This window comes from Chrysochloris asiatica, unplaced genomic scaffold (genome assembly GCF_000296735.1).
Source record: "Chrysochloris asiatica unplaced genomic scaffold, ChrAsi1.0 scaffold00013, whole genome shotgun sequence".
Taxonomy (NCBI): domain Eukaryota; kingdom Metazoa; phylum Chordata; class Mammalia; order Afrosoricida; family Chrysochloridae; genus Chrysochloris; species Chrysochloris asiatica.
In genome coordinates, this window is record NW_006408531.1 from 9003428 (window position 1) to 9011237 (window position 7810).

Here is a 7810-nt window from a genome sequence, read left to right on the forward strand (position 1 = left end):
TTCCATGTTCTAATTTTCAATGGATGTTTACAGCTGTTTCTTTTCATTTTGAGTTGTGCCCCATCATCAAATAAAGTCCCAAGGGATTTGTTCCCACAGGCTTTACTCCTTTTGCGTCTTGATGGGCATCTCTACTTTGAGGAGGCAGCTCTTTCTCAGTCTCATTTTGAGTGCCTTTCAACCTTAGGGGCTCATTTTCCAGCACTATATCTGACAGTGTTTCTCTGCTGTTCATAAGGTTTTCATTGATTAAATATTTGGAAGTAGCTTGTCATTCCTTTTTCCTAGTCTGTCTTCATCTGGAAGCTCACCTGAAACCTGTCCACCATGGGTGACCCTGCTTGTATTTAGAATACAATTGGCGTAGCTTCCAGAAGTACAGCAACTCACAAGTAACCACAGTACAACAAACTGACAGACGTGTGGTGGCTTGTTCTTTGTAGGTTTCACCAACTCCATGTCCTTACTGCCACAAGGGATGACTCATGTCCTCCATGCCCAAGTCCAAGACGGAGCTTAAAGAGAAAACAACACTAGTCAATGCTCCTTTTCTTTTTCAGTCATGTTCATTCTCATATCCCATGACTGGGATGTAGAATCACACTCTCAAATTTCATGCAGACCACAAAACTCCTTGTTATTTCCTCTTACTAAGAAGAAGGACTGTGTTTTCAGGATAAAACCAGAAATATATACAATTATGCCTGGGAATAGTTTTATATGAGGGAGTGATGTTTGTGGAAGTGTTGTTGCTGTTGTTGAATGTCTTAGAGTACGTCTGACTCATAGCGACTTTGTTTAGGGTTTGCATTTAATTGATTAAAGCATCTTTACACACACACACATACACACAAAGTATCTAATAGAAGAAGAAGAAAATCTGTAAAATTCTTTCAGCTATCTGTGAACTACTGTCTCCTACAATAACTGGCATGCATTTTCAATGTCCTTCAGAGAGCAGACGAGGCACAGTGCACAAAATTTGCTGTTACCAAGAGGGTCCTGATGTGGCACCACAATATTAGCACTCAACCGCAAGATCAGTTTGAACCACAAAGTTAGTGGTTCAAACTCACCAGCTGCTCCTCAGAAACTCTATCCAAGCTTGGTATGAATCAGAACTGACTCTGCAGCTCTTACCAACATTAAAGTATCAAAACTTTGTAATTTTTTTAAAAATTTGTCTTAAAATTTCAAACTTTTAAGACAAAAGTAAAGCATTATTATACTTAATGACTGTGATGTTCAATGTCATTTTCAATACTTAGATTAATAGCAAGTTATTTGTTTTGTTTGTTTTATCTAAGCACTAACTCTGTGAATCCTATAAGTTTCAACAAGTAGAGGGACCTAGAGTATAGGTCAAAACCTTTCTATAATTATAAATAAATAATATCACACCTGGGCCATGGTGCCTCCTACTGTGACATTTTTATGAAAATTATTAGCATAATTATTAGTTAATAAATATGTATATATTAACTACTTGAAAGCAAAATATGCATGCATATATAAAAATTGATGTATTCAAAACAATATAAAGAACTGGCATATCTGTGTGATGATCTAGGATCAGCACTGGACTGCGAAGCGCAAGGTTGCAGTTCAAACCCACCAGCTGCAACTCAGAAACTGTATATAGGATTGCTAGGAGTCAGAACCAACTCAACAGTACTTAACAAAAACAACCATATTCTGTAAAAGCTTTCTTACAAAGGTTAACTCAATAATTACCACCATTTGATTCTGTATACATACACACACACTCACACACCCCTTTCCTAATACAAGTATTATTTTCCATGTTTTCACTTATATGAGAACTGCACTGAATTACCTAAATTTGTTGTACCAACAAAACTTTTGGATGGGCATGAAATCATAGTCCAACAGTAGTCTGGAGTTCTTTGACATCAATTTTTTCCAGTAAAGCCTGTTTGATATGAACCTCTGGCAGACGTGACTTTATAACCCTCATCCTTGCATGGACTTTTACCTTTTAAAAGTATCAGTATTGCTTCGTGTAAAATTATCTCAGAAAACTACTCTGAATGTTATTAGTTTGGGTTTCTGATGAATGATCCCAGATCTGATTGCTATCAAGTTCCTGAGAACTTCTGCTTTGTGCATGTGTGCACTGAGCATGTGCAGTAGACCTTACAATTTAGAATATACTGCAATATTTTTAATATCTTTAATATTAGTGTCCTGGTGTGGTACTATAGGGTAAGCACTGGACTGCAAGGTTTGACAGTTCAAACCTACCAGTAGCTCCTCAGAACCCCTATACAGTGTTGCTTTGCATTGAAACCAACAGCACTTAATAACAACAACAATTTTTAATGTCAGTTATGTAATGATTGAGTTTGTTGTTCCTGTTGGCTACCATGGAGTTGTAATCACATGTGCAACAGTATCAGATTGTTGTGATTCATAGCACTCTCAATGACTGATTTTATGGATGTAGATCTCCAGGTCTTTATTCATCATCTGTCTTAGTTCTAGAAGCTCTACTGAAGCATGATCAGCTTCACAGCAACACATAAGCTAAACAGGAAGTGTTTTAGTTGGGAATTGAACTTTGATCTCCCACATGAAAGGTAAGTATTCCACTACTGAACCACCAAGGCTTCATGACTGGATTTACATCGCCTTGATTTGTGGCATTTATGTGCTGGACTGCAAAATGAGTTTAAGCTGCAAGGTTGGCAATTCAAGCTCACCAGCCACTCCTTGGAAACCCAATACAGGGTTGCTCTGAGTAGGAACTGACTTAACAGCACTTAGCAACAACAATTTAAAAATGGCTACTCGTGCTTTGGAAATTAATGATAGGTTATAAAAGTGTTGGCTACAAGTTAAAACTTCAAAAACATTTAAGTAAAAATGGCAAATATGCACTCGCTATTAAATCTAAATCATGCAATGTAACTTTTCTTCTATCTTTCAAAAGAAAATATTTCTTTAAAGTTTAATAAAGCAAATATTATGTTGTTCTCATAACAGCACCCAACTTCCCATGGGAGCTTGTCTGGTTCAATCTGCTTATCTAACACTTTTTCTTACATTTGGGAGATATTGCTGCTTTGAGACTCTAAATTCTATTATCCCCCTGTGACTTAGTTTGACTGGAATCATTTTCTTTCCCAGTCGATAAATGGGAGTATGGGCTGTGGAATGTGCATGTGATTGAACTTTTCCAATAGCACTGACTACTTAGCTCTAAGAATTTGCAAATTTGCATTAATTTTTCCTACCTTATGATATTTGCCCTGTAGCTCTTGAATTAGAATTTTTATCCACCTTCACAGATGTCATTTTAGTTTCAAATTTGGACATCACCTAGAGACATAGGACAGTGGCTTAATTTACATTCTTAAACTGGAAATTGTTCAGTTTTTCTCTTTGGAACTAATTTTAAGATAGGATTCCTTTGCCGAATGATTTAGTCTATGTTTTTAACTATTGAGACTAAAACACAGATAAACAATATTAAATACATCCATCTGAAAATTGACTTTATAGAACATTGTTTAATGGTCTGTCAAAAATGTCATTAGATTTTGTCAACTGCAAAATGATGCTTTGACCAATATTATAAGTAACCCACATTCCCACCCACTCTATCCCCAAAAGCTCTGTTGCCATCTACACGAGTCTGACTAATAGTGGCCATAAATGACAGAGTACAATTGTATCACAGTGTTTCCAAGACTCGAACCTGTAAGGATGGATCCCTAGTGGTGCAGTTGGTTAAGCATTGGGCTTACAACAGAAAGGTCACCCATCTCCTTAGGCCTTTTTCTTTTTTTACTGGCCCTCTACTTTACCAAGCATGTTAGCTTTTGCCAGCGACTGGTCCACCTGATAACATGGCTAAAGTACATGGGACAAAGACTCATTTCATTACTCCTTAGAAATAGTCTGTCTGCACTTCTCCCAAGACACATTCATTTGTTCTTCAATCAATCCACAGTAATTTCAATATTCTTTGCCAACACCATAATTCAAATGCATCAATTCTTCTCAGGTATTCCTTATTCATTGTCTAAATTTTGCATGTTAATGAGGTGATTGAAAATACCATAGCATGGACCAGGCACATCTCAGATCTCAGTCCTCAAAGTGACATTTTTGCTCTTTAACACTTTAAAGAAATCTTTTGCAGCAGCCTTGACTAATGCAACTCATCATTTCATTTCTCAATTGCCTCTATGAATGCTGATAGTGGATTCAAGTAAAATGAAATTTTTGAAAATTTCAAACTTTTCTCCATTTTTCATGATGTTATTTATTAGTCTAGTTGTGAGGATTAGCCATTTCTTTACATTGAGGTGCAATGCATAAAGGATGGTATCTTTAATCGCTATCAGTAAATATTACAAATCCTCTTTGCTTCTAGAAAGCAGAGTTGTGTCATCTGTATATTACAGATTGTTAATGAATCTTCTTCCAATCTTGATGCCACATTCTTTTTCATATAATCCAGCTTCTCAGATTAATTTTTCATCCTACAGATTGAATAAATACAATGAAAGGATATAACTGTGACACACACCCTTCCTGATTTTAAACCATTCAGTATCTCATTATTCTGTTTGACCAACTGCCTCTAGGTCAATGTACAGTTTGTTTATGAGCACAATTATATTTTCTGCACTACCCATTCTTCCCAAAGCTGTCCATAATTAATTATGATATACACAATCAAATACCTTTGCATAGTTAAGAAAGTACAAGTAAATATCTTTTGGTATTCTCTGTTATAATAAAGATCTATCCAATAATATCCCTCTTCCAAGTCCTCTTCTGAATCCTGCTTGACTTTTATGGCAGCTTTCTATCAGTGTACTGCTACAAATATTTTTGTATTATCTTCAGCAAACTTTTACTTGCATATGGCATTAATGATAGTGTTTGATGATTCCCACATTGTTTTGTGTCATTTTTCATTAGAATGGGCACAAATATGGATAGCTTCCAATTGGTTGGCCAGTTAGCTGTCTTACAAATTTCTTGGCACAGACTAATGATTGCCTGAAGTACTGCACCAGCTTGTTGAAATATTTTAGTTACAATTCTGTCAATTTCTGGAGCATTGTTTTTCCCCAATTCCTGCAGTGCAGCTTGAACGTCTTCCTTCAGTACTATCAGTATATAATCATATGCTAACTCTTGAAATGTTAAACAACAATTAATTCTTTTTGGTACAATGACTCTTCTTATATGCTCCATGCATCATCCAATATGTTGATCAAAGAATTCTTCAGGGTTTCAAGTCGGTGGATGAATTTTTTTGTTCAGTTATTTTAGCTTGAGAAATGCTGAGTATGTTCTTCCATTTTGATTTTCTAATTCTAGGTCTTTGCACATTTCACTATAATACTTTATTATGTCTTTTCAAGCTTACCTTTGAAATTTTCTGTTCAGTTCTCTAACTTCATTTCATATAGTTTATATATTTCCTACTTTCAAGAGCAAGTTTCAGAGTCTCTTCTGACTCCATTTTCATCTTTTCTTTCTTTCCTGTCTTTTTAATGACTTTTTACTTTAACCATGCATGATATTCTTTTGTTTTTATTGTTGTTTTATGTATTTATTTGTTTTAAATTTGAATGCAATTTATTCATATATTTTGCCTAATATCTCTAGACAGAACTTTCAATGCAATATTACAAAGCAGTATTAAAAGTAGCATTATTGGATTTAGAAACAGAGAAGAGTTACCAACCCAAAGAGACAATATGAGCTTTTGTATTTATACCTAGTGATGACATTTGTCAGAGCTTTTGGTTTCTTTATATTATTGTTGTTGTCGTTAGGTGCCATTGAGTTAGTACCGAGTCATAGTGACCCTATCCACAACAGAATGAAACACTGGTCCTGGGCCAACATCACAACCATTGCTACTGCCACTGTGTCAGTCCATCTTGTTGAAGGTCTTCTCTTTTTTTCCAACTCTCCACTTTACCAAACATGATATCCTTCTCCAGTGACTGGTCCCTCCTGACAGTATGTCTGAAGTATGACAGAAAAATTCTGACCATCTGGCTTCCAAGGAGCACAATGCTGTACTACTTCTAATACAGACCTGTTTGTTTTCTGGGCGTTCCTTAGTACTTTCAATATTCTCCTCAACACCATAACTCAAACCATGCACGATGTTCTTTATGTCATCCCACAACTCCTTTGGTCATTAGTGTCTGATATGTCAAATTTGTTTTTAAGATGGTCTCTTAAATATGGGATATATTCAAAGTCATATTTTGCCTCTTGTGGGATTGTTTTAATTTTCTTCAGCTTCAATTTGAACTTGTATATGAGCAATTGATAGTTTGTTCCACAGTTGCCTCCAACCTTGTTTTGACTTTTGATACTGAGCTTCTCTATTGTCTCTTTCCACCGATGTAGTTGCTTAGTTCCTCTGTACGTGGATCATCTGGCGAGATCCATGCAGATATGTGGTTGAAAAAGGAATTTGTCATTGTTATGCAAAATTCTATCATGCAATCTCTAACATCTTTTCTATCACCAAGATCTTAGTTTTGAACTACTAGCACTTCCCTTTTGTTTCCAACTTTCACATTCCAATCATTAGTAATTATCAATGCATCTTGGTTTTATGGTTGCTCAATCTATGACTGAAGAAGTTGACAAAATTAAATTATATCATTGAATTTTGAATGGTGAGTCAATTTTAATGATTGTGTTATTAACCAGTCTTCCAGGTAGACATATGAGTATTATACAGTTGCAGACATCTTAAATGCATTAACTTGTTTAATCAGTACAACATTAACAAGGGTATGCTATAATTGTAATCATTTTATAGATGAGAATAGAAAGGTACAGAATTGCTGATGACTTGCCATTAAGATATTAAGTTGAAAAATCAGTTCTATGTATTCTAACTACAGGATCTATGCCTTTAGCAACTATATTACACTGTTTCTCAGAGGAATGAAAAATACCTGTTCATCTTTTCATAAATAAGAAAGGAACCTACATCTTCAGTCTATTTTGAGAAATAAATAGGTTAATAATTAAAGCTGCAGGAGAAAGATGTGTGAATAAAACATTTTAAGAATTTTTTTTTTAAAGAAATAACCTCAGTATAAAATAAAACAACCACCACTCATCTGTCAGTTTCTGGTGCTGTGGTGGCCTTGTGTTGCTGTGATGCTGGAAGCTATGCCAAGGTTATTTCAAACACAAGCAGGGTCACCCAAGGTGGACATTTTCCTGATGAATTTGCTTCCAGACAAAGCCAGATTAGGGAAATGGAAATACGGACTACTTCCAAATATTTAGTCACTGAAAGCCTTATGACTAACAGTGGAACACTGTCAGTACAAAAATATTGAATATTAGAGCAAGAGCACCAGAATATTATCAGTGCCATATAGTGCCAGAAGATGAGACCCCCCCACCCCCAAGTAGGAAGGCACTCAAAATGAGACTGAGAAAGAGCTGCCTCCTCAAATTAGGGTTGACCGTGATAATTGGACTGAAGTAAAGACTTTGGGACCTTCACTTGCTGATGGGACACAATTCAAAATTAAGGAAAATATTTGTAAACATCCAGTAATAATCAGAACATCGGATGTACTAAGTATGAATCTAGTAAAATCAGAAATTGCCAAAACCAAAATGGAACAAATAAACATCAATAGCCTAAGCATTAGTGAGCTGAAATGGAGTGGTATTGGCCATATTAAATCTAATATTCACATGATTTACTATGCTAGGAATGACAAATTGACAAGGAATAGTGTCACATTTTTCATCAAAAAAGAAAATATCAAGAATT